Consider the following 6,000-nt stretch of genomic DNA (forward strand, 5'->3'; position numbering starts at 1 on the left):
AGTAGAAGTTGAGGGATTACCATGAGATTGCACAACTTACTCCACTGGTTGCTTATTGGAATTCGCTCCCATAACTGGAGAAATAGATGGATATTTTGACAATATCTCGAGATCTTTCCTGGACCAATCCCCTGCTCCATATTCATCAAAAGTCACATCCCTATTAATAATCACCCTTTCTGTGTTTGGATTGAATAATTTATACCCTTTAACTCATGATTATAGCCAATAAAAATACACTTCTCAAATTTATCATCCAATTTCTTTCTTAAATGATCCGAAATATGTGCATACACATGACAACCAAATATTTTAAAGTGAAAAATATCCAATTTCATACCAATCAAAACCTTTTGTGGAGTCTTCCAAAAATTATATCTAGTAGGACACCTGTTCAAAACATATATAGCACGTGACACTGCTTCTGCCTAAAGGATTTAGGAATATCTTTGGAGTGTATTATAGCTCTCATCATATCCATCATAGTTTTATTCTTTCTTTTTGCCACACCATTCTACTGAGGCGTATATTTGATTGTCAATTGGTGTTTTATACCACTTTTCACCAAACAATTATGACAAACAAGATATGCAGTGCCTCTGTTAGTCCTCAAAATTTTAATAAAGTAGCCTTTCTGCTTCTCTACATAATACTTAAATTTTTTAAATGCATCATATGTATCAGATTTGTTTTTCAAAAAATACACCCAGGTCTTCCTACTAAAATCATTAATGAAAGTAATAAAATATTTACTACCACCATTGAAAGGAATTTCAATTGTGCATAAATCTGAATGAATCAGTTCAAGTGATTGATTAGCCCTCCAAGCTTTGCCATTTGGAAAAAGATCCCTATACTTCTTTCCTAAAATACAAGACTTACACTTCTTGTTAGGAAATTCAATTTTTTACAACAAAATATTTAAATTTAGCTTCTGCTTTACCAAATATCTATAAATACCAAACCCAAAAGTAATTAATAATGAAATCAAGAGAAAATCAAGAAGCATCACAACCACTAAAAAACATTTGTACTATAAGTATTTCTAAATTTTTAGAAGCATATATGACCCCATGGGGAAGTAGAGACTCGTGAGGAAAAGGTTATGTTATATTGAAGAAAGATGCAAATTCGCTACTAAAATTAGTCATACCTTTCATCTTGAAAGATAGTAACCTGTAGGAAAACCACTATTAAGAAACGATATACAGGGAATATATGGCCCTCCACTTGTTATGATTCTAGAAACTTGATCCGGATATAGCATTGTAAATAGTATTGCTTCTTGCACCCAAAAATTTTTTGTCACAAGAGTAATCTGAAATTCAATGTAAAAAAAGAAACCGTACATAAGACATGCTAGCATTAGAGTAAGAAATATCTTAACTTTTTCTTCCTTCTCACTGACATTGCAAAGTTAATGTTTCAATATCATTGTATTTCAATCATTTTAATCAATTTGACATGAAAATTACAAGTAAGAAAAACGAGATGTGATATGAAACATTTAATGAGCCTTACCTTCTTGGTAATGGACATAGTCTCAAGGAGAGCTGAGATGTCAATGGCCAAGTGATGAAAACTTGTAACCTCTGTTATCTGTAAGGATTTAAATAACCTGTAACCTCTATAATCAGATGCAATCCCTCTTAAACGTGTCTGGGATACAACAAGCATTTGGTTGAGTCAAAAATACCAAATCTCAGGAAACCCATGACAAAACAATACAACTTTTGATTTTTCTTGTCCACTTTCAGCCAAATGAAGTTAGATAGAACACTGCATTTTTGGTTTCACGATGATGTACTTGTACTTGATTCTATCCTTATCAATCTTCTCAAATTTTTGGATACCATTGGGATAATGTATTCCACGGATAAGATTTCTTTTGATTTTACAAGTACCATCTACTCCCCAACCATGCTCAACTAAATTTTTGATTTCGTAGAATATCTCGCCATTCTCTTCACCAAAACCGATAATCAAGATAGCATGAGGACCATAGTTTACATAGTCCTTTTCCGATCCTCTATATATACCAATATATTAAAAAAAGGAAAAAAAGTATTGATCTATTCCATTTATAATTGATATCAAATGTAATATTAAATGCACTTAATATTTGATGCATGCCTCCTTGGTGTAATCACAAAAACTCCTATATGAGTCCACCACTTCAATAATAAAAAACTTTCGAATGGCACTCATGGTCTTTTCCTCTTCCTCTATTTCTAGGAAAGTGAAGCCACTAGTGACGAATACTTTTGTAGCTTAGAGATTATATTTGCAAAATAAAAATACAGAATTGATATTGGCACAAACATTAGTTGTTGATATTGCCACAAATATAACTGTTGACTACACTTGTTTGAAATTTCAAATTATAAAAATGATATCTTTATTACAACAACCAAATCTTTTCTGAAGTGATGATTCAAAAGAGCATCATTGCATGACCCAACAAAAAAAGAAAACAAAGAGGATTAATATGAAAAGTATGATAATGAAAATCAATATTAAGTTCTACTTACATCACAGTGAGGATGGTATCCAGTATTTCAAAGAATATATTTATAATCACGATCTAAAGTCAGTTCTCTTTCCGTAGCATACTGAAAGACTTGCCAAGTATAGAATGGTTCAAGTTTCTGGGCTACTGTTACAATATTCTCGCCATATCATGGTTTCATACAATTGAGACTTTTTTGCAAAGATAGCTGCAAATACTCCTCCTCCATATGCAATAAAATGAATTTCTACAAGGCCTTATATTACGTATGGACTTGATTTGAGCAGTAGATTTATGGAATCTCTACACCGATCCTACTTGCAAGCTGTTAAGAGGATTTTGAGATATGTTCAAGGTACGCAGTCTGACGATATATTTTATTCATCTCCACAAGGTAGTAGTCTTGTTGGATATACTAATAGTGATAGGACTGGTGATACAATACAAAGGAGGAACACTTCTATTTCTGCATTTTATTTGGGATCTGATGTATTTTCTTGTTATTCAAAAAAATAATAGGTGGTTGCTTTATCTACAGCAGAAGTAGAGTACATGACTGCTGCGAGTACCGCTACTCAAGCACTTTGGTTGAGAAGAATGTTTGGATTTTTATAATACAAGCAAGATGATCCTATCAAAATATTTTGTGATAGCATGTCAACTATTGAGTTGGCAAAGAATCTAATTTTTCATGGATGTAACAAACATATTGACATCAAATAGATGGCCCCGTTTGGCACCTGAGTTTTTTGAAAATTTATCTAAAACTTTACTGTTGATCACTATAGTAGTTGTAGAAAAACTTTTGTAAGATGAAAAACTTTTTTAAGATGAAAAACTTTTTTTCCTTTTCATTTTCTTTCTTTCTTTTTATTTTTTATTTTTATTTTTTCTTTGCTTTCCTCCCTTCCCGCTTCTTCTCCCTTCCCCTTCCCCCTCCCCTGTCCCCTCTCCTGTTGGTTAGACTGAAAACTGACTTCCAAAACTGGATCTCATGGGAGCTCTTAAAGAACAAGATTTATCAATTTGTAAAGTTAATAATAGCAAGTCTGGTTAGCCCTCGAGTGACTATTGTACTCACATAAGCAAACATTCCCCTTCCCTCCCACCATTCTTCCCCCATTTCCATACCATTATGTAATTTGGCTCTTGCATATTCCATTCTTTCCCACGGTACGATCTGGCCTCGTGACGAGATTGGCCAGAGGGGAAGGGGAAGGGTGGTGGGGGAGGAGTGGGGGAGAGGGAGAGGGAGAGGGAGAGGGAGAAAAAAAAAGGGGAGGATCAAATGGGCAAAGGGGGAGGATGAAGGGGAGAGGGAGAAAGGAAAAAAAAAAAAGAAAATCGGCACTGGAAGAGCTGATCAGCGCCTGAACCGGCGGCGGAGGTGGTGGTGGGTTGGGGTGGGGGAGGAAGAAAAAGAAAAGGGGAAGGGATTTTTTTTTTTTTGTGTTTTGGGTATTTTGAAGTGTGTAGGTAAAAAACTTTAACAAGTTTTTTCATGTTACTGTAGTTAAAGTTGATAAAAAAACTAGTATAAGACAAACTTGAGTAAAAACTCAAGTTCCAAATAGGCCTCTTTAGATTTCTCACCAATCTCCTGAAATAAGTTGTATCAACAAAATCACCAGTGCCATCTTTAGTCAATTTCAACTTCTCTTCAAACGAGGTCATTATTGGTTTAACCACATACATTTCAATTTTTTTTTCAAAATATCACATGCATACTTCCTTTGTGAAATAAAAATTTCACCATCCAACTGACGAACCTCTGTGAGGACTCGAAAATTTTCTTATTTTTATAGAATATTACTGGAATATTTAAATGATTATTCACTCATTTTCTCCGAATTATTTATTTCGACCATTTTAAATCCATTTATATGGAACGACGCCTCTTTATATTTTTAAAGCGTTTTGTTGAAAAATTCGCTTTTCGAAAGTTTGTTTAGTCCGGAACGACGGGTGCACGTTTTTCTAGGCTATACTCGAATCGGGAGTGTATTAATATTGGAGAATTAAGAACGATCAATAATAGATTAAAAAAGGTTAATTGAAGAATTAATACTCAATTCACGTGAGGACTCGTAAAATTATTATTTTTTAAACCCCTAATTTTGGCTCAATTAATTATCTATTTGGATTTTTGCCCCGAATATTATTTTCTATCCTTATTAGACCTAAATATATGGAATTATAGCTTCATTATATTTTTAAAGTGACTTGTTTCAAAAATTAATTTTTTGGAAGCTCGTTTAGTGAAAATAGTAAATACGCGACTGGAATAAATAATCGATTCGAGAACACAATTAGCTTGGAAAAATTGGAGACTTGTGCATTAATCTCAAAATAGGTATTTTTATATTTAAGTGTTCAAAGGTTAGTTAGTTATATTACCGTTATAGGAATTTCTTAGAAATTTCATTATCTCGCGCTTAAATTGGAAATACGCGTTTTACGCACGCGAGTAATTGAGGAACCTTAGGCCATTATTTTGGGACTATTAAGAGTGAATAATAATAATATGAATGCAAGTGTATTAGAGGTTTAGTGCACTAGTGAAATAAACTCGCGAGGAATCGAGCCGAAACGCACGCGGATGTGCACTAAGTTAGTGGACAGCTTAAGTGCAATTGAGCCACACGTATAAGCTTACCATTAGAAGCCCATATCATCTGCATTTCATTCCTCTCCTACGCACAAACAGCCGAGCAGCCAAGGGAAAGCTAAACCAGAAAATTCCTCCACCCTCTCTCCTCAATTCCTTGCTCAATTTCCTCCAAATTTCACATGCAACTCTCAAATCATTTGGTGATCAAGATCAGCTACGAATAGAGCTAACTCACACGGTTTTTCTCCAGCTCAAAGTGACCAAAAAATCTCTGTCTTGGCTCTCTAAGAAAGTAAGTAATGATCCACTACTTAATTCTTGGTTTTTGGAAGCTAAATTACACTCATGAGCTCTTGAATTCTCATGGGCAGCATTAAATTGTTGAGAAATTGGTGAGTGGGCTCTATGAAATCCCACAATGACTTGGATGATCTGATTAGCTAGGATTGGATGCTGATTGTGTTGATTAAGTGCTAATTTAGTAGAGTTAAGTGGCAAAAATGAAAAGGAAATCAAATGAGGAGCTGCATGTGATGCCGATTCTGCCCTGCTAATTTCATGCATTTTAGTGTATTTTCTGGAAGTCCAATTGACTTGATTTTGATGAAAACATGAAATATAGGTTATGTTTAAAGTTTCCTCAAAATTTTACGTGATTTGGGTGAGTGCATGTTGAGTTTTAGAATCTGCCAAAACTGGGAAATGATTCCCGTCACTACTAGACAGCCAGTTTGTTTCGGCTATAATTTATCGCTCCGATATCGGAATCGAGTGCCGTTTGCGGCACTGGAAACTAGACATTCCCAGATTTCATTTGGTATAAAATTCAACCCCTAATTCCACCCGAGTACCCCCGTACCAACCGTTTAAATATGACTGT

This window comes from Coffea arabica, chromosome 6e (assembly GCF_036785885.1).
Source record: "Coffea arabica cultivar ET-39 chromosome 6e, Coffea Arabica ET-39 HiFi, whole genome shotgun sequence".
NCBI lineage: Eukaryota > Viridiplantae > Streptophyta > Magnoliopsida > Gentianales > Rubiaceae > Coffea > Coffea arabica.